The 22,248-nt window shown below is 35.2% G+C and overlaps 1 long non-coding RNA gene across 1 annotated transcript; it reads left to right on the forward strand.

Moving 5' to 3' along the window:
* Window positions 1-19,076: 19,076 nt before the first annotated feature.
* On the forward strand, window positions 19,077-20,876 carry LOC124897149. Its single transcript, XR_007053802.1, has 2 exons — window positions 19,077-19,325; window positions 20,579-20,876. It is a non-coding gene; the product is annotated as an uncharacterized LOC124897149 (long non-coding RNA).
* Window positions 20,877-22,248: the final 1,372 nt, after the last annotated feature.

A 22,248-nucleotide genomic window follows, 5' to 3' on the forward strand; every position in this document is an offset into this window, starting at 1 on the left:
CATATGAGTCATCTATTGCAACAAGTGAGTAATTTGTTGCAATATATGACTCATATGTTGGATTCATGTTGCAGGTTCTATCCATTGTAGCAATTGTAGATACACCAAATAAGAAATTCAACAAAAATTATAATTTTACTTACAAAATAAGCTATGAAGTAATGTCCAAGTGATATACGAACAAAATTTGACCTAAAAAATTTTTAAAAAATTTCAACGGGGCACAACGAATAAGTAAAACACATGAAAAATTTCATGAAATAGGTAAAGAAGACAAAAATAATATACCATACATCAAATGTAAAAGGATGAAGGGGACAAACATTTGAGTTCTCCTAAAAACGTTTAAGTTTCCTAATATTTTAATTACTTTCTAATAGTTGACCCATCTGTTACAACAGATTTTCTATCTGTTTGATAATTTCCAACAGATGAATCATCTGATGCAACATGCTAGTCATCTATTGATTCAAATTAAGCAATTATTAGCAATAACTAAATTGATTTAGCTAAAATTAAAGACGTCTCTACGACAATGGGTCAAACATTTGTGTTCTTCTAAAAATATTTGAGTTCCCTAGTATTTTAATTATTTTCCAACAGATTATCTATTTGTTGCAACAAGTTAGTCATCTGTTGCAACAGATGTTTATAACAGGTTAGTCATTTGTTTATTCTAATTAAACAATTATTAATAAGAACTAAATTAATTTAATTAAAATTGAAGACAAGTCTTTAATACAAGACCTTAGACAAGGGGACAAATGTTTGAGTTCTCCTAAGAACATTTGAGCTTTAGTATTTTAAATTATTTTTCAACATATATAAAACTCCGAACCAAAATGAGCCACGGAATTAAAAAAGTGACCAAAATAGGTCACCTATTTAAAAAGTTACCAAAATAGGCTAAACATAATAATTTATTATATTTTCTACTTTTTTCTTAACGGTCAACTAACGGAGTTGACTTTTCTTACGTTTTACAAAAAAAATGTCAAACATAAGAATTTCTTACGTTTTACACGATAATCAATAAAAAAATACAATGAATTGTCAAATCAATTAAAAAGGTACTAAAAAAAAAGAGTTGTTCAACGTAACAAAAAGTTACATTCTTAACTTTTTTATATAGCAGTGGTCCCCCACCCACAATTTCTTTTTCCACAAATGTCCCATCACTTCTACTTTTTCCTCTTTTACATATGATAATTACGAATTTTTTTATTAGTTAAATTTATTTATATTTTAGATGTGGTTCACATAATTTATTTTCTAATAAATTTTTGTGTTTTACATAAAAAAAATTTAAAAAAAGTAGTATCAATTACCTCATTAACTTAACAATTTTCTTATATTGATTCTATATAAAAAAAATAATCACTTCTATCCTTAATTATCCAATTTCTCATTAAAAAAATTATACTTTTGAGTTTTCCTCTACTCCAAAATAGTAAAATATTGAATTATCGTCGATCAAATACGCTACTATATACAAGAATTATATTCTTTTAGGAGTGTTCCTAAAAAAATATATTTTCTTATATTAATTTAGGAGTGTTCCTAAATTAAATTGTGATTTTTTACTCCATTAATTATAATATGAAACGTATTTGTGCATGTGAGTTTCCTCAATATCCTAATCGAAACACTAATCGAAAACTACGATGAATCATTATCCGAAAAAATTAATTTCATATTTTTAACACACCGAAAAATATAATTCTTCTATATAGTAGCATATTTGATCAACGATAATTCAACATTTCACTATTTTAGAGTAGAGGAAAACTCAAAAGTATAATTTTTTTTAGAGATAAATCGGATAATTAAGGATAGAAGTGATTATTTTTTTATGTAGAATAAATATAAGAAAATTGTTGACTTAATGAGGTAATTTATACTTCTATTTTTTAAATTTTTTATGTAAACGTAAAAATTTATTACATAGAGAAAAAAATAAATTATTTGAACTACATGTAAAATATAAATAAATTTAACTAATAAAAAAATTCATAATTATCATATGTAAAAAGAGGAAAAGTAGAAGTGATGGGATATTTATAGAAAAAGGAATTGTGGGTGGGGGACCACTTCTATAAAAAAATTAAGAACGTAACTTTTTGTTATGTTGAACAACTCATTTTTTAGTATCTTTTTAATTGATTTGATAATTCACTGCATTTCTTTCCTCGGTTATCGTGTAAAACGTAAGAAATTCTTAGTATCGAATATTTTGTGATATTTAGTATTTTTTTTTTCAGGAAATTTGGGCTGAAACGAGAAATTTTGCTACACCGGAGCTCCGACAAGCTCGGCAGCAATCGAAACCAAAAAAATGGCTGCAACGACGAAGTTTTCCTTTGAAAACTCGTCCAAAAATTCCTTTCTCACACTTTTCTTCTCTGTTTCTATCTCTCGATCTCTCTCTCTTTCTCATGTGTTCTGTGTTATTTTTGAGTGGAGTGTGCAATATGAGTATGAAAAAATGAAGGAGTGTGCGTGTGCGATTTGTGTGTTAATGGCAAAGAAAAAAATTGAGGATCTCTGGTCCCTTTCTTCTGGAGAAAGAAGAATAAAATGTGAACGAGGGAGCACCTAGGGGTGGGGTTGGGCAGGTGGTTAGGTGGGGTAGGGTGGTGAGGTAGGTGAGTGAGGTGTCAAAAGTTTGTTAGAATAGATTAAAACAAGATAAAATTTGTTAGGAATTTTGTTAATTTTTGTATTTTTATGAAGGGATTATCACACGAGGTAGGACACATGGTAAGACGAGGGTAAAAATGAATAATTTGAATTTTTGAGAGGGACAAAATTAGGTGTCTACATCATGCCCCCTTTGAATGTAAACACGAAATATTTTCAGACAAAAAAGTAGACAACGAGACCAAATTTTGACCCAACCATTATTCAAAAGAATGAAACAAAAGGAAGGAGGACAACCAAGCTGACTTAGGACACTCCTACCCACCCAAGTTATGATGGAATCAAGTCACGGGTATCTTAAAGGATTGGAAGGAGAGGGACTATACCAAGTTGGAGAGTGGAGTGAGGTTCCATTGAGGTTCCAGTCTGCAGCTCTGTTATTACATCAAAAATAAAAATTACAAGTTAAAAACATAAATGAAATTAAAAAAAAAACTTTATCTAGGCTGATTTCCTTGACTCTTGACTTGCTACTTCATCACCCTATTCTTCAGGCGGGCTCCTGACTTGCAATTTCTTCAACTTACTGCTTGATTTTTAACTTCATCACCCTATTCTCCAAGCGGGCTCCTGACTTGCTATTTTTTCAATCTATTGACTTTCAGTTTCTTCACCTTGTTGCTTGACTTTTCATTTATTCACTCTGTTCTTTAGGCGGACTCCTGAAATCACATCAAAACTAAAAAGAAAATTATCCCAAACAAAGATTATATAAAGAGATCATTTTCTAGAAAAGTGAAGTTCCAAACAACAAGAATTAAATTTTGCCCCAGTTTATCATCAGAGTACTTTTGTGAAAGTCACATCATTATAGGGATTAAGGAGTATGACTCGAATAAAAGGTACGTCTTATAGGAATCAAAGGGAATGACTCGACTAAAAGGTACGTCTTATAGTAATCAAGTGGAATGACTCGACTAAAAGGTACGACTTCTAGGGGTCAAGGGAAATGACTCTACTAAAAGGCATGACTTCTAGGGGTTAATGGGAATGACTCGACTAAAAGGTACGTCTTATAGGAATCAAGGGGAATGACTTGACTAAAAGGTACGTCTTATAGGAATCAAGGGGAATGACTTGACTACAAGGTACGTCTTATAGGAATCAAGGGGGATGAATCGACTAAAAGGTACGTCTTATAAGAATCAAGGGGATGACTCAACTAAAAGGTACATCTTATAGGAATCAAGGGGAATGACTCGACTAAAAGGTACGACTTCTAGGGGTCAAGGGAAATGACTCAACTAAAAAGTACGTCCTATAGGAATCAAGGGAGTTGACTTGACTAAAAGGTACGTCTTATAGGAATCAAGGGGAATGACTCGACTAAAAGGTACGTCTTATAGGAATCAAGGGGAATGACTCGACTAAAAGGTACATCTTATAGGAATCAAGGGGATGAATTGACTAAAAGGTACGTCTTATAGGAATCAAGGGGGATGACTCGACTAAAAGGTAAATCTTATAGGAATCAAGGGAGATAACTCGACTAAAACGTATGTCTTATAGGAATCAAGGGGGATGACTCAACTAAAATGTACGTCTTATAGGAATCAAGGGGAATGACTCGACTAAAAGGTACGTCTTCTAGGAATCAGAGGAAATGACTCGACTAAATGGTACGTATTCTAGGGGTCAAGGGAAATGACTCGACTAAAAGGTACGTCTTATAGGAATCAAAGGGAATGACTCGACTAAAAGGTACATCTTTTAGGGGTCAAGGCTCAATTTAAGAAGTGTATCACCTAGCAAATGAAAACTGAAATCCCTGGACAAGAAAGTGTGTCTCCGAGGGATATACGCTGATGAATTTTTATCATGACTTGATTATCAAACCTGTGCAGCAACATTGCTTCCTGCATTTGTAAAAGTAAGGCATTGCAACCCTTGATGTTCATGCTCTAAAACTCTTGCTTTAAAAGGCAATATGTTTCCTGTTTCATCAAAGAAAACTAGTGAGTTTAAAAAAATATGGTGGTTGGTTTGTGGCTTTAGCTTTCGCAGTGATCACTCTTGTGTTGGTCATATTTGATCTTGCTTCCAACCCTTAGCATATGCCATTAACTTGTTGCTTCATTGACTCAAACTCAGATAATTAAGAATGATTCTGAAACAAACATAGTATCTCTCCTTTGCTATATTTCTCTAACAAACCATTTGAACCTTGGTATTTCCATGAGTTCCCCGACATATCTGTTGATAAAACTTTCTGCATGTCCTTTTTTGGCTCATAGTCATGTATCTTTCATGCGCTAACTATTGTTTTGCTTTGTGCAATTAAAGAAGCTGGTAGCCAGTTTTGAAATCCTTTCTTACTTGTTTTTTATACAAACTTGACTCAAAGACAAGAGAAGAAACAAATGACAATGATTTTTTATTTAAATAACTGACTCAAGAAAGATAAAACAAAAATAAAGAGAAGAAAGAAAAGACAATGAATGTCCCCTTTAGAAACAAAGAAACAAAAAATTTTCTAAAAATGACAGTCAACTCTAATGATTATGCCATGCATTTTGGATTAAGCTACCTGATCTTTCCATCCAAACTTTCTACCAAATGTTGTTGAGTTAATTTCCTTAAAACCGAGTTGCTTCCTTAGGTCAATTGCATTTAAGACCGCATTCAGCTAGTGACACCTTGAAGGGTTTTTGCCAACAAGCCTCTCTCATTTTTCTCTCAGCTTACTATCGCCTTATGGTTCTCATGAGGGTTTTCACCAATAAGACTCTCTCATTTTTATTTCGCTCAACTTACCATCGCCTTATGGTGCCCAAGAGGGTTTTCACCAATAAGACTCTCTCATTTTTATTTTTCTTCTGATTCTTATTGCTAAGGTAGACAAATAGTTTCCAAAATGCGTCATCACATTCATTGCATGGTTAGTCTTAACATTCTTAAAGATTGATCTGAAGGTCTTTCTTTGGTTGTCACTTGGCTTTTGGATAGGGTTAGAATAAAAGGATGACATGAGGCCCAAACGACACTTAAAGTGGGGTGGGACTTATAACTTTTGGAATTGACTCAAACAATGAGGATTAAATCATGCCCTAGTTTTTTTTGACTGGGCAATTCGAAATTATTTATTTGGTTGGACCAAGCCCTTAGTAGGGCAGCCTACGTATCTCACCCCCGAGAGAGGAGAATCAGGTCATGCGTAGTTCTGGCAGCTTATTCATTTTTTGCTTGATTCTAACTTGTTCTTTTTTTGACTCTTTTTTCTTTGTGATTTTTCTGACTCTAATTTCTTGACACTTTTTCTTTTCCTTCTTTTTGACACATTTTTTTTTGAAACTTTTTTGACTCTATTCTTTTGCTCGACACTTATCTTTTGAGCTTTGTTGACAGTATCTTGATTCCAAAAGAGGGGTATGAAAGAAAATAAAACTAACGTTCAAATGGAGTAAACAAGGGATGATACAATGTTTGGATAGCCGAATGAAATGCCTTCATCATATCAATCCTTAAAAATGCAAGTACATATCATGCAATATGAAATGAAAGATGAAGATCATTTGTGATACTTTAACAACACTAACTTCAACTTAGCATGTGTTCCAATTCTTCTTCTACCCTTGTCAAACATACAACTCTATTTTCGTTGTACATTCCTCATGTTGAAGGACTCATGACTTCGTAAAGCTGGTCTTCTTTCTGTTCCTTTTGACATAGGATCATACGTTCACTACTTGACCTAATTGAGATATGTCTTTCAATTGATAACCAAGTTATTGTCACGATTCTTAAAATAATAGTCCTAATTTTCAAAGAAGGCTTCAACTTGATCACCAAATGTCCCAGCACTCTATCTATTTTCTCAGATTCTCTCTTTTTCTAACTTTAACCCTTTGATTCAATATTTATGCTTAAACTGAATTTTAAGATCTGGCTATAAATTTCACTAGCATGTCATATCACTAGAGTCAACATAAAATGTACTATGTAAAGAAAACAAACAAACAACACATATTTAAAACACAAAGAAAAATGTGACACTTCATTTAATAAAAATGAAAGATAAAAAGGGTTGAACATAACGACAAAGGGTCAAAACTAGATAGATACCGAGCTACAACCCTGAAATAATTTGGATAACAGAAAATAAAACAAAACAAACTATTAGACCTCTTCCTAGTAGGGAGAGGGGTGACTTCTCAATTGCTTAGCATCTTAGCCCCTGGTTTGCATATCAGCATGACTAAAGCTTTCCTCATTGTTATGTTCTGTACCATAATTGATTTATCTTAAATCATCTTTTCAATTTTTCTTTTCAAAGCACGACAATCTTCAATACTGTGACCCTGAACATCAGAATGATATGCACATCGTACATTAGGATCAAAACTTCTTGAATGTGGGTCAGGAGTATACCTAAGGAGAGGAGTGATCATGCCCTGCTATACCAATCTCTGGGATAACTGGCATAGGATTCCCTAATAGGGGTGAAATTATTTTTTTCTTTCCTTCTCTTTGTGAACTTTGGTCTCAGATGAAACTTAGATTTAGAGGTTTCTTGGTAAATTTGTGGGGGTCGAGGACGATGTTGAGGGACAGGGGCATGCCATTGTGGATAAGAAGATGGATGAGCATATAATTGTGCATTGTTCAAAGGATATTGAGGAAGTAGAATGGGATTTCTTGAATTTTTTAGAAAGAAACATTGTTGCAAGTGGTCATGTGGATCTAATATACAAGCTCTGGATTGAGGCTGACAGTATTGGTGGGTTGGACCTCTAAAACTCTGCTTTGGCCCTGGCATGACAATAGATGCATTTTCCTTCTTCTTTCCTTCAGTTTCCCTTGGTTGATTGCAATGTCGTCCCAAATGTTTTGCAAAATCCTTCTGTCCATCAGGCTCCCCAAATTTTGATATCTCAAAGCTGGGAGGAAGGTTAACACTTGAAGACATGCCCCAGTTTTTATATGAAACATCTTCATAACCCATAAGTCCAGGGGAATTTTTCATATCATTTTCTACACGCTTAACTTTCCCAACCATTTTCTCTAGATCTTCTAGCATGCTAGGCTTCTTAATAAGAAATTTTGGCGGTCCACTTAATTTAATGGTAGGCTCAAGAGTATAACAATGATTATCAAGAGTATTGAACGTGGATTCACTAGTGGACTAGGGAAGCACAATCGTTGGATTGATATCCAAAGTGGAAGTCTTAGTAGAAGGTTGAACAAAAAAAGCACAGACGGTATGTGGTGCTGTGAATATGGTAGACTTATACTGAGGAGCTAAAGAAAGAGTGGTGGAAGTATTGAAGTGCATTTGACGTGAAATAGATTCTGAGACATGTTGTGGTGCATCAACAACAGTAGGAAACTGACTTTGCGATTTTGGTGGAAGACTCAAGGTATTTGTAGGGTCAAAAGTGGGGAATGGAGGTGGAGGCAGCCCACTGGCCCAACCTCGGTACATTTTCATCATTTGTTGTCTCAGTCTCAAATTTTCTTCCTTTAAACTCTCAATTTCCTGACTCTTTGTTTCATCCATGGTGCCACTATTTATATCCTTGTTGGACACAACTAAACCTTCCTTGGATCTGGTGTGATATGGAGGACCAGCCAGGAAGCCACAAACCAACCACCTTAAACTAACTGAACAAGAGGCAACAAATATGTTAGAGTTCAACATTTTTCAAAACCTCTCTTTTTTTTGTTTTTTTTTTCTTTTGAAAAGATCACCGAACCCAGGAAGGGCGCCTATGTATTTCACCCTCGAGAGGGGAGAATCAGGTGTGCGTAGTTCATGAAGTCTTGCCAAAATGGCCAACTAAACTCTTTTTCTTTTTCTTTTTCTTTTTCTTGGAACTTTAAGAAGAAAAGAAAATAACAAATTATCAAAAGAATTGACGAAAATCTTTTTTGCATTTTTCAGATTTAAATTCCCTCTACAAAATGAAACCTATGACAAACAAAGGAAAATCTCTTTTTGAATTTTCGATTCTAAATTTCATATGAAAATGAAACTTGAAGTTATTAAAGGAAAATCTTTTTGTGGTTTTTTTTTCGAAGATGTATATGACACACTTACTCTAAATGAAGAGTGAAGAAAAATCTTTTTTGGATTTTTTTTTCATATTCCTAAAATAAAACCTATGATTACCATATAAAATCTTTTTGGGTTTTCAATTTCGAATTTCATATGAAAATGAAAATTGAAACTATTAAAGAAAAATCTTTTTGCAGTTTTCTTTTAAAGAAATATATGACACCTATTCTAATAAAGAGTGAAGAAAATCTTTTTTTTTGAATTTTTAAAATAAGGTCCCCGAACCAACAATAGGTTGCCTATGTATCTCACTCCCGAGAGAGGAGAATCTGGGGTGCGTAATTCATCCAGATTGGACAATTAAGGATTAAATGACAAACTAAACCCTTAATTGAAAGACACAACTAAAGACAAACGATGAAAATAAAATCTTTTTTGGGATTTTAATTAGAAACTAACACCAACAACTATTAAAGAAAAAATCTTTTTAATATTTTCGTTATATAAAAATGTACAAAGCTCCTATTGAAAGGAAAAAATATTTTTGGAGTTTTGGAATTGTGAATACTTAATAAATAAAAAAAGAAAAATTTAACGTTTTTGATTTTTTGGGAAATGAGTGCAAAAAGTAAAAAAAATATTATTTTTTTTGAATTTTTGAATTGTGGAAAGCAAAAGCCATAAAGAGCCCTAAAAACTACCAAATCTCTTTTTTTTTCTCTGTTTTCTTCCTTTTTTTCAACAATTTCTTGCCTGCGCATTTTGCTTCTAACTTATGCTTTTGTGCAAATCAGTCTGTCAAATGACCTTGTTACCCTCAAAGATGCAGCATTTAGCACGTAGGGATGCCTTAGAGGTGAGTTTCATACGAAGGATCAAGTGGGTCCCGCTAGGTCTCAACATGATGCAGATAAGCATGACCTAAAGGCTGACCTACACAGGGGTTCACTAAGAAAGCTGTTCGGGGAAGCGTATAGTCGATAGTGGCTGCTTTAGATTTCCACCCACTCCATACCAGCCGATGGCTCCCCCTCCTAAGATATGGGTGACTCAACTATAGATCCTGTACACAGCGTGCACTACGGACTTGTTGCAGAAAGAATAAATCGGGTTATGCAAATGATGTCAGATATAAAGCGATAACATATAAAAGAAAAACTGTAAACACGTAGCACGTAGGCACTCAACAACGATAAACAAATACAAACAATAACACAAACAATATTTATACACTCATAATGTCAAAACTAAGCCGATATAACTCCAAAAATAAGCTCAAATTCTGAGAAGGATCCCCAGCAGAGTCGCCAGAGCTGTCACACCCCTTTTTTAACTCAAAAGATAGATTCTAAAGTTCGAAAGGGTTTTTATGGTTAAAGTGACAAAAAATTAAAAATTGTTTCGAAAAGGATTCGTTTTACAATTAATCTCAGAGTCGCCACATGGCATAAATCAGGTGTGACAAGTCACCCTTGGATATCCTTTCTCAAAACAGTTTTGACTCTCTAAAACTGGTTTGCAAATAGAGAATCTGACTAAGAAATTCTGTTGACTGAGGGGAAGGTGTTAGGCACCCCTCGATCTCGTGGATCGACCACGGTCTCTTAGTGGAGTATATAGTCTAATTTGACATCACAAATATATAAACCACACAAAGCACGTAAAACAATCAATAAAACACATGAAACAACAAATTCAAAATATAATGTTCAATCCAATTATACAGTCCAACATAAATAATAATAATAATGCAAAAAATAAATCCTACTCTATCCTACACTAATTCTAACTATGCTCCAGTGCTTTACTCGATGCCTCGGGCCTTCATCACGGACGTCCTCCGAGTATAAGACACTGCGGGGTATTTACCAGTGAAGAAATACAAATGAACTTGGGGCATCCCCCGGCTAAATTAATACATTTTAATCCAAATGTGATAAACTCGAAAACATTCACCACACATACATTCAAACTTTCAACATTCAACGATACCACTAAATTTACCTACCCGAACCTAAACTTCGTCTATTAAGCTCTCGGCCTAAAATATGCTCCTACCGATTTCAACAATGCCTTCAAGTCAAACAACCAAATGAATCAAATTAACCAAAATTCACCAATCTTATCAACTTTCGTCCCTCCCACAATTCATTTCTTAACCAAACGTTTAATCAATTTCAATGTAACACCAACCAATCAAATCGTGACAATTAAAGAATGTCAAACACACTATTAGGATTATATCATCAATCAATACGAACCACGCAAATCAAACACGTATAATGAAATCAAAATGAGAACGAGATAGAATTGGACCTCAAATTGAGATTTTATTGTGCAAATTATGCAATTGGGCGGCGGAACCGGACCTGGAAACCTCGACCAATGACCCTCGACATGAACCACACCAATCTTGATATGCCTTTTGCTCAGTTTTCACCAATACGAACTAAAATCACAAGAAAAAATGAGAGACCCACAATCAATTTCGCATCAGTCAATGACGTAAAAGGAAAACCCACACTGAATTTTGACTGCTTTCACTAAAATCTGGAACGGGGACTCAGTTTTTTTTTTTGATATTTTGTACTTTTTTTTTAGGAAATTTGGACTGAAATGTGGAATTTTGCTACGCCGGAGCTCCGACAAGCTTGGCAGCAACCGAAACCAAAAAAATGGCTGCAACGATGAAGTTTTTCGGTGAAAACTCATCCAAAAATTCCTCTCTCACACTTTTCTTCTATGTTTTTATCTCTCTCTCTCTCATGTGTTCTATGTTCTTTTTGAGTGGAGTGTGTGATGTAAGTATGAAAAAATGAAGGAGTGTGCGTGTACGATTTGTGTGTTAATGGTAAAGAAAAAATAGAGGATCTTTGGTCCCTTTCTTCTGGAGGAAGAAGAATAAAATATGAAGGAAGAGAACCTAGGGGTAGGGGTAGGGCAGGTGGTCAGGTGGGGTAGGGTGGTGAGATGGGTGAGTGACGTGTTAAAAGTTTGTTAGAATAGATTAAAACAAGATAAAATTTGTTAAGAATTTTGTTAATTTTTGTATTTTTATGAAGGGATTATCACACGGGGTAGGACACATGGTAAGACGAGGGTAAAAATGAATAATTTGAGTTTTCGGGAGGGACAAAATTATGTGTCTACACGCGATGTGTGTAATAGATCCTATTCTGAGGTGTGAGACATTGTTCTCCGTTCTGAGTCCTATTATGAGAAGGAAAGAATTAATCGAGAAACAAAAAGGCACGTAACTTAGGTGGGTTTAGTGGGGCTACGTCTGGGAGCAAGAGTGGTTTTGATCGTGGACAGTCTATGCCTACGCAGTAAGAGTCAGTGGGCCAATCTTAAAGAAATAGTTATCCAGCTAGACAGGGGCATCAACAGAAGACACAGAGGATTGGTAGCGGTTTCTTTCAGTCTAAGCAGCATTGAAAATGTTCTAATTATGGCAGGAATCATAGTGGACATTGTTTTGGTGTTGGAGGTCCTTGTTATACTTATGGTGAAAGAGGGCATATTGCCAAGTTTTGTCCTAAAGAAAATTTTGGTTTTAGTCAAACTACTGCCCAAATACAGAGAGATATTGCTGGAACTCATGCTCACACCCAACCAGCTAGGAATACTTCACAGAGTGCTCGTAGATAGGGTCGACAGGGTACTCAGGGTTCGTAGGCAGCAGGTGGACCACTGAGATTCTTTGCTATGGCTAGATAGGACATTGAGACACCTAATGCAGTGGTCATAGGTATTATCACTGTAAACTCTCATGAGGCTTATTCTCTTATTGATCTCGATTCTTCGTATTCATATGTATCCTCATCTTTTGATTTATTCTTAGAGAGAAGGATTGAGACTCTTGTTGAGCCATATATCATTACAACCCCAGTAAGGGAGACCTTATCAGTGGATAGAATTTATAGAGATTATGTGATATCTGTTCAGGGTAGGGACACCATAGATGATCTACTTGTATTGCCAATGACTGATTTTGATGTGATTATGGGTATGAATTGGTTGGCATCATGTTACGCTTTGGTTGATTGTTATGCTGAGCTTATACGTTTTAATGTTCCTGTAGAAATACCTTTTGTGTGGAAAGGTATGACTCCTGTGACTCAGGGAAAGATAATATCCTATGTAAAAGCCCGTCGAATGATTAACCATGTGTGTTTGGGTTTTATCGCTACCGTTCATGACACTCGAGCAGAGGAAGTTTCTATAAATAATGTTCCCATTTTTCGGGAGTTTATTGATGTGTTTCCAGATGATTTGCCTAGGTTACCTTCGATGAGAGAAATTGAGTTCAGTAGTAATTTAGTGTCAGGGACTCAACCTATCTCTATTCTACCATATCGTATGGCTCCTGCTGAGTTGAGAGAATTAAAGGTTCAACTTCAAGAATTGCTTGATAGGGGATTCATCAGGCCTAGTGTGTCACCTTGGGGTGCACCTGTGTTATTTGTGAAAAAAAATGGCACGATAAGAATATGCATTGACTATAGGCAGTTAAATAAGGTGAAAATCAAGAATAAGTATCCCTTGCCTCGAATTGATGATCTATTCGATCAGTTACAGGGTGATACCTACTTTTCTAAGATTGACTTGAGATCGGGTTATCATCAGCTGAGAGTCAAGGCCGAAGATATCACTAAGACAGCTTTTCGGACCAGGTATAGACATTTTGAATTTTTAGTGATGTCCTTTGGACTGACTAATGCACCTGCAGTATTTATGGACCTCCTGAATAGGGTATTCAATCCGTATTTAGATCAATTTCTTATTGTGTTCATTGATGATATTTTGGTTTACTCACAGAGCGAGGTGGAACATGAACAACCCTTGAGAGTTGTGTTGCAGACACTTAGAGAATACAAGTTGTATGCCAAGTTCTCAAAGTGTGAGTTTTGGTTGGGCACGGTTTCCTTTTTGGGGCATATGGTGTCAAGAGATGGGATTCATGTTGATCCAAAGAAGATTGAAGCAGTTTGAGATTGGCCTCGACCTATTACTGTTACAGAGATACGTACCTTCTTGGGTTTAGCTATTTATTATAGGAGGTTTGTAGAGGGCTTCTCAAAGGTAGCTTCTCCATTGACGCGCTTAACTCAAAAGGGTGTCGTTTTTCAATGGTCAGGTGAATGTGAAGAAATTTTTTAAAAGTAAAAGATGGCATTGATTTCGGCTCCAATTTTGACCTTACCTACGGCAGAGGGTGGTTTCACTATTTATTATGATGCATCTCGAATTAGGTTGGGTTGTGTTTTAATGTAAAATGGTAAAGTGGTGGCATATGCTTCTAGACAGCTAAAGGTCCATGAGAAAAATTATCCGACTCACGACTTGGCATTGGCCACGGTCGTATTTGCACTTAATATCTGGCGTCATTATCTTTATAGTGAGCCATGTGAAATCTATACTGATCACAAGAGTCTGCAGTACTTATTCAAGCAAAGAGATCTGAATTTAAGACAACGACGGTGGTTAGAGTTACTTAAAGATTATGATCTCACTATCTTGTACCATCCTGGGAAGGCTAATGTAGTAGCAGACTCTTTGAGTAGGAAGTCTATGGGAAGTTGGCCCTATTTATTGCCAAAAGGCGACCTTTAGTTATGGATATTCAGTCTTTAGCCAATCATAGAGTTCGAATTAATCATATTATGCCTAGCAAATTACTTGCAGTTATGGTGGTTCAATCATCCTTAGTTGGGCAAGCTAAGACTTGTCAATATGATGATCCCTACCTTGTTGGGATTCGAGATCGAGTGCTGAATAGCGGTGTTAAGTCTTTTACTATTGATGGTGAAGGTATGCTACGTCGTTATAGAAGATTGTGTGTTCCCATTATGGGTGATGTGAGACAGCTAATTCTTGATGAGGCTTATAGCTCGCGATATTCCATCTACCCTGGTGCTACGATAATGTATCAAGACCTGTGTGGATTGTACTAGTGGAAAGGTATGAAAGTTGATATTTTAAAACATGTGACTAGTTGTTTAAATTGTGAGCAGGTTAAATATGAACATCAAAAACCTGGCGGAGTAATGCAAAAATTAATTATTTTGGAGTGGAAGTGGGAAAGGATCACAATGCTTTTCGTTGTCGGGTTGCCAAATACTTTCAGGAAGCACAACTCTGTTTGGGTGATAGTGGATAGACTTACAAAATCTGCCCATTTCATACCAGTTCGGGTTACTTATAGCGTGAAGCAGTTGGCAGAAATTTACCTTTGGGAGATAGTTCAGCTTCATGGTGTTCCTATCTCAATCATATCTGATCGAGGTGCATAGTTCACTGCTAAGTTCTGGAGATGTTTTTAGAAATCACTGGGTTCGTAAGTTGAGTTGAGTACAGCTTTCCATCCACAGATCGACGGACAGCCTGAACGAGTTATTCAAATCTTAGAGAAAATGCTTAGAGCTTGTGCTATTGATTTTGGTGGCCATTGGGATGACCAGTTGTCTTTAGCAGAGTTTTCTTATAATAATAGCTATCAGTCGAGCATTCAAATGTCACCATATGAGGCTCTATATGGTCGCAAGTGTCGTTCATTAGTTGGCTGGTTTGAGCCCGGTGAAGTGCAGTTATTGGGTCTAAATTTAGTTCAGCAAGCATTGGAGAAGGTTGCAGTGATACGAGACCAACTTAAGACGTCACAAAGCAGGCAGAAGTCCTATGCAGATAAAAGGATCCGTGATTTGGAGTTTGAAAAGGGGGAAAAAGTATTTCTGAAAGTTTCTCCTATGAAGGGAGTTATGAGGTTTGGCCGGAATGGTAAGGTAAGTCCTAGATGCATCGGTCCTTATGAGATTTTGGACCGAATTGGATTAGTGGCGTATAGGCTTGCTTTACCTCCGAGATTGTCTGCAGTTTATCTTGTGTTTCACGTGTCTATGCTTAGACGGTATGTTTGTGATGATAGCCATAAGATTCATCCAGAAGATGTCGAGCTTAATGAGAACCTGACTTATGAGGAAAGCCCGATAGCTATTCTTGATAGGCAAGTGCGACAGTTGAGGTCGAAGAAGATAGCTTCAGTCAGGGTATTATGGAGTAATCATCCAAACGAAGAAACTACTTGGGAGTCCAAGGATGAGATGCAAGTTAGATATCCACACTTATTTGACACTTCAGGTATGATTCTAGACCCGTTCGAGGATGAACATTATTTTAAGTGGGGGAGAATGTAATAGCCAGCTTATTATTTCCTTTTAGTGAAGGGTTAATTGGTAATTATAACTGATTATTAATGGTAATTAAGGGAATTAAAAGTGGACAAGCCAAAAGCCTTCTACAGTTTCAGATAATAACGTTATAAGTTTACTACTAGGGCTTTTCTAATCCTATTATTTTGGAGAGCAGCAGCAAGCTGCGTAGGAAAGAAAAAAAATAGAAAGCAACTAAAGAAATTGTTCAATCCCTCTTTTTCTTTTGAACTAGAAAGAAATAGCTTTAAAGAGAGTTTTTGATTGTTCATGTGCGGTGATAGAAAGCTTGTATAGTAGCAAGTTCATAGTCAGGTATGAAATCTTATTGTTATTGTGTACTCTACATAGAGGTTGATGATTCTTGTTTAAGAAGTGTTATTAACTATGGCTTTAAAAAAAAAAAGATAATGGCTTCTTCTTCTTCTGTATAGATTTACATGTATTCAATAGCATGAGTTGGTAGGAACTAACCATCACAGCAACAGAATCCTTCTTATATATACCCCTCCTTATATGTGAATTGAAAAGTCAGAACTTATAGTAGATTAAATATAAAAAATATTGTTAAATCTTTTGTGATAATTCAAAAATATTTTTTTGACCTTTCTTCTTATTGTTCTACCACAAAGTTTGATTGTATTTGACATAAGATAAAATGCAATGTTCCGCTTCAAAGGACTGCTAGAATGTTCTTTTGACTATTTTCAAAACTTTAAGCACTACATTATCATAATAGTCGTGACCAACCCTGTAGTGATGGTTAGTAGGCCTAATGGATGATGATTAAGATTGTTTAATCATTTTATAGATAGATAAATACAATTTTCTCCTTAATTTGTTCACTTTCTAAAGATAAAGTTAATTTGTAACATGAAGATGACTAGGCAAATCTCCTTAATATACCGATGTACAACTTTTGAGTGGCAGAAGAAAGAAAGAGATAAACATAAGATGTTTGGATAGATATAGTAGGGATATTGAGAATTGGTCTCGGAAAGTATAATTGATATTATTATTTAATACTTTGTTTAGATTGATATTGGTCGTTATTTGGTTGATGTCCTACACACTGCAGAGTTGGATAATTTGTCGTTAGCAAGGTAAGTGAGACTTTAAGCTTTGATGCTTGCTTTTCAATTTTACTTTATAAAAATTATATTTTTCTGCATAGTCCATGTGTTGGGACAAGCGTGAACTCGGTAGAATATGTGGCCTTTGACAAGCTGTGGATATTTATTTTGTGAAGTGTATTGAGAATCAGTTAGAGGTGAAATGTGAGGTGAGGTTGGGGTGTTGAATATATTTTCTTCGCTGCCGTTATAGTCTCTAGGGGCATACATAGTTGCCGTAATATGTTAGGGGCATTACTTATGCTGCCGTAATATGTTAGGGGCTTGGACATGCTTCCGTAGTAGACTTTTGAGGCATTATATATGTTGTCGCGAACTTGTCGGGGTGCTAGGCCGATCACCTTCACGGTTGTTTATGACAAGTCGTGAGAGCAGATTGAGTCGAGCTATAGAGTGACATTTTTGAACTTCTTTTTGGATCTTATTAACATTACCTTATGAGAGATATTATGTACATATTATTTGTGTATCTTATATTTTCTAACACTGGTTTCAGGGGTATTAAAGTAGCGGGTCGAGGATCTTACTGGGTTATATTTACATATAGCTCACTCCTTACTTGCATATTTGCAGATACGGTTGCCGAGAGAGAGACTTGTGGTTGACGATCTTTACTTGTGGATTTTGTTGCTGAGGAGAACCTTTGCATTATTCGTAGAGGTAGTCATCCAGCTTTAGTCATTTTTAGATTGTATTTCATTTCGTTGGGTTTGTATGCCCGAACGCTGAACTCATGTAACTTGTTTAGATGCTTCATGGTCTAGTGTGGGATTTGGATTAGAGATTTGTTATCTAATCTACCGTTGTTTTCGTAAATCGTTATGCAATATCTTGTTGGATAATTACCTTGTGATAATGGTTATTTCATGTATTTGGAGTTGCTTATTTCTTTATTTCAGCGTCTATAGACATTGTGAATGTATTGGAAATTGATTCTCCCGACGAGTGTTGTTAGCGGGATCCAGTCATGTCTACGAGGATTTTGGGATGTGACAGTTTTCTTGTTCACCACTTCTATTTCAACACACTTCGGCAATTTCCTGGCAAGGTCAACCTGGACTTTAACTTTTGCATAGCTAGGACGAGTTTTATTAATCGTCGCCATGTCTAATTGGATGGGTTTACCTATTGAGATTCCTTCCCAAAAAAAGTAGTTAATAGATCAGGAAAGGAGATCCATGCCATGGCTTGTGTAGTTTCTTCTTCTGGCTTAAACTTTACATTATAAATCAGAGGTCGCATCTGATAAGCCAGTCCATCTTTAGCAATGATATAATACACATTTTTGGACAGCATATTGACATATCTTCTAGTAGATTAAACCGCATGAGTATATGTTTATTTCGGAGCAGTTCAATTTTGCACTCACCTTTAATTTTGCATTGTCTTGGAATTTTTACTCTCAGATCTTCTAATTCTGGCCATCCATATGAGAATTTTTCAATGATAGCTAATTGTAAATTCTCCGAAACGTTCATCTGTTGTACTTCTTCTTCTGTCCAGGTTACTCGTGGAACTCAATTATTATAGAGTACGGGTTTCATTTCTAATACAACTCTATCAACATTTGAAGCTTGTAATTCTGGGGTTTTTGGTTTCAGCAGATCAACTGTAATGACCCTTAGGTCATTTTCCTGTATTTTATATAATTTCTACTATTTAAATGTATCGTGAATTATTTAATTTAATTTAGCATCCTCCTAAATTATTTTTGATATGTAAAATTCTTTAATTAATGAGATATTTATATCACTTTATAATAAACTTTTATTATTTATTAATATTTTAAATGAGATAATAATTTTAAAAATATTAAAATATTATTATTATTATATAATAGAGATTTTGCTAGAAATAATTTTCTATTAATTATGGTATATTCATAATATTGTAATTATTTTACTATAAATTTATGCAATACCCAAATATATATATATATATTGTGTAGAAAATTAATTTGTATGACCACCACCACCGCACACTTGGAAGCGGATGGGTGGACCACTTTGTTGGCTGCTCTTGTGGCCTAACATTGTTAATCACTTTTAAGTGAATAAAACAAAGGAAAAAGAGAGAGCTTGCATTAAGTGTGTGTATATATATATATATATCTAACCTTTAACAAATGAGAGTAATACTCTTTTTCTATAATTTTTCTTCCTTTTGTTCAAAATTTAAGTTTTCAGTTGGTGTAGTAAAATATTCATATCCATCTATTCAAGTTCGGTTTCTAGTGAAGTATTATTTGAAGGTTTTGCAGAAAGATATTATAGCTTTGGTGTCTAGGTAGGCTGAGCTTATATATTGAAAATATTAACTATTATGTTACCCTGGATAAATTCTTGTAGATGTGTATTTTTGATATATATATATATATATATATATATATATATATATATATATATAAACTGTCTTATTTATCCGGATTAGAACATTATTTTAGTACAGTTTTTTGAAAAAAATTATCTTTTAATATAGTATAACATCTATCACTTTGAGACATAAAATTTAATTACAAAATCTTAAATTTATCCCCTTTTAATTAAGATTAACGGATAATTATTTAGACATTGACATTGTTATGATATGGTATGAATTTTAATATTTCTGGTGGGTATGGTTACTGTGAGTTCCGGTTCGAGTCCGGCAAAAAATTATTATGATTACTGTGAGTTTCGGTTCGAGTCCGACAATCGACTATTATGGTTACTGTAAGTTCCAGTTTGATTCCGGCAAATGATTATTATGGTTACTGTGAGTTCCAGTTTGAGTCCGGCAAATGATGATTATGATTACTATGTGTTTTGGTTCGAGTTCGGCATCTGATGATGATTGTGACTATGAGTTCCGGTTCGAGTCCGACTATTGACTATTATGGTTACTATGAGTTTCGGTTCGAGTCCGGCAAATGATTATTGTGGTTACTATGAGTTTCGATTCGAGTCCGGCAAATGATTATTATGGTTGATATGAGTTCCGGTTCGAGTCCAGCAAATGTTATTGTGATTACTATGAGTTCCGGTTCGAGTCCGGCATCTGATTATGAATTCTATATATCTGGCCTCTCGTTATTTCCCATTGGTGTCGGTTCAAGTCCGGTGCACATCCGCAAGACTATTATGATTTATGGGGATCAGCGCAGTTATAGATTATTTATGTTTATTTTCATTACTTGTGTGTTCCATCGGCTTATGAAAGTACAGACAGGTTAATTGCCTTCTTCAGTGTGCCTAGCGGACTTATGGGGGCCCAGTTAGGTTATGTCATGTGCCTAGTGGGCTTATGGGGGCCTAGTTAGGTTATGTTTAATTTATCTGTTATTACTGCATTATTTATTTTTTTGTATTGCTTATGTTTATTCACTTACAGCCGTTGCGTAGCTTGGTAGTTGGTTGCCTTTCCATCCCTATTTATTGAAGACTCAGATTACACCCTCGCATTGTAGTTATACATTTTCTGTATTGAACTCAGTGATGCCTGCTGAGCACCCATGACTTTTGGTACTCATACTATACTTCTACATCTTTTTCCTGATGCAGATCCGGGCACTAGCAGTCGACATTAACGTGATTCTGCCTTTTAGTACTGATTCAGAGCAGGGTGAGTTTGCTGTCGTCCGAAGCTGATCCTTCTCTATCTACTCCAGTTAGTCTTTTGCACTAGAGACTACTTATGTATATTGTGGACATTTTAGATTTTATCTAGTATTCTGGGTATCTGGTAGTAGTGGCTCTAGTACTGACCTTATCAGGTTTTGGGAGGAATTCATTGTATAGCTGTTCATTTTTCCTCTTCTCATATTTGATATAATATATATACCTTTTTTTTTGTTTTTAATTATTATTGTTGTTGCTATCATTATACGTAATCTTTTATTTGGTCTCTATTGTTAGCCCATTACTTATCATTCCGAACTATAGTTTGACTTGCCTACTGGTTGGTTAAAGTAGGCGCCATCATGACTTGAGAAATCGGGTCATGACAGATTGGTATCAAAGCTTAGGTCTTACTGGTATTGTTAGTACTGGAGCCGATGTTTAGTAGAGTCCCGCGGATCGGTACGGAGACGTCTGTACCCTATCTTTGGGAGGCTACCGAGCATTTTTAGGGAAAAATCTCATTTTCTTAATCCCTTTATGTGCGTGAGTCTGGGTTGGTTGTAATTTTATTTTTTTCATTGGTTCTCTCTATACGTAGATGGCTAGGACGTGACATTCTGGAGCAAGGTTATTCTTTAGTAGTGGATCGATTTATAGATCGTGTTCGATGAGTTTAGTACTCAGGTTGATCTCATTGTATTAGATATGGTAGACTTTGACGTTATCAATTATGTGAAGTTATCCCATGCTTGTCCCCAAAAGGATAGTGTCAATTATCAAGAAGCCATATTGATTTCAGATTCATAACTTTAATCTCAGTGGCCATGACTGAAAATCTCCATTTTAGGACAGAAGATTTTAGTTGTTCATTTTGAAATAAGTTGTATTTAAAAACTTATGTGCCAAATTAGGTAGTCGACGCAGTAGAGTTACATTGAACATTAATTATATTTGTCTTCGTTTAGAATTGTTTGTTTAAACACATGTAAATTATGGCTTTCTGCTTCCTAGTTCTTGCTTTACTATAGTTCCTAAAACATACTTACATTACATTGTACACAAATATCAATTCTATCATGACCCTCTTTTGTATAGAGTTAACATTTTAATTCCTTCAAAATGGAAAATAAAAAGAAATTACTGGTATGTTGTTGTTGTTGCAAAATGGAAAGAAAAAAACAGCCGACTACGAAATTTGTCAAGTTGACAGGAGTGTCACAACATATTATTGTTACACTTTGTCTTGTACCATTTTCTGGTGGTACATTGAAATTTCTGAGCAGATTGATCAGGATGTAAAGCACACTCATCTTGGAAACAGCCTCTTGTAGAAATGCAAGGTAGGATTGCATACAATAGATCGTTGTGGTCAGACCATTCCCCGGACTCTATGCTTTACGAAAGATTTAGTGCACCAGGCTACTCTGTTTTTCTGGAGTTGCTCTTCGACCAATGAATTATTTTAAACATAGTTCTTTCTATTATATATTGGTTTTTGTCTTATGGTAAACCTTTGTATGCTATATAATTATTCTAGACTGAGTTATTCTATAAGCTATCTCTAGAATGAAGATCAAATGTGCTTGTCAATCAGTCTTTTAATCATTTCT

Source organism: Capsicum annuum, chromosome 3 (genome assembly GCF_002878395.1).
Source record: "Capsicum annuum cultivar UCD-10X-F1 chromosome 3, UCD10Xv1.1, whole genome shotgun sequence".
Classification (NCBI taxonomy): domain Eukaryota; kingdom Viridiplantae; phylum Streptophyta; class Magnoliopsida; order Solanales; family Solanaceae; genus Capsicum; species Capsicum annuum.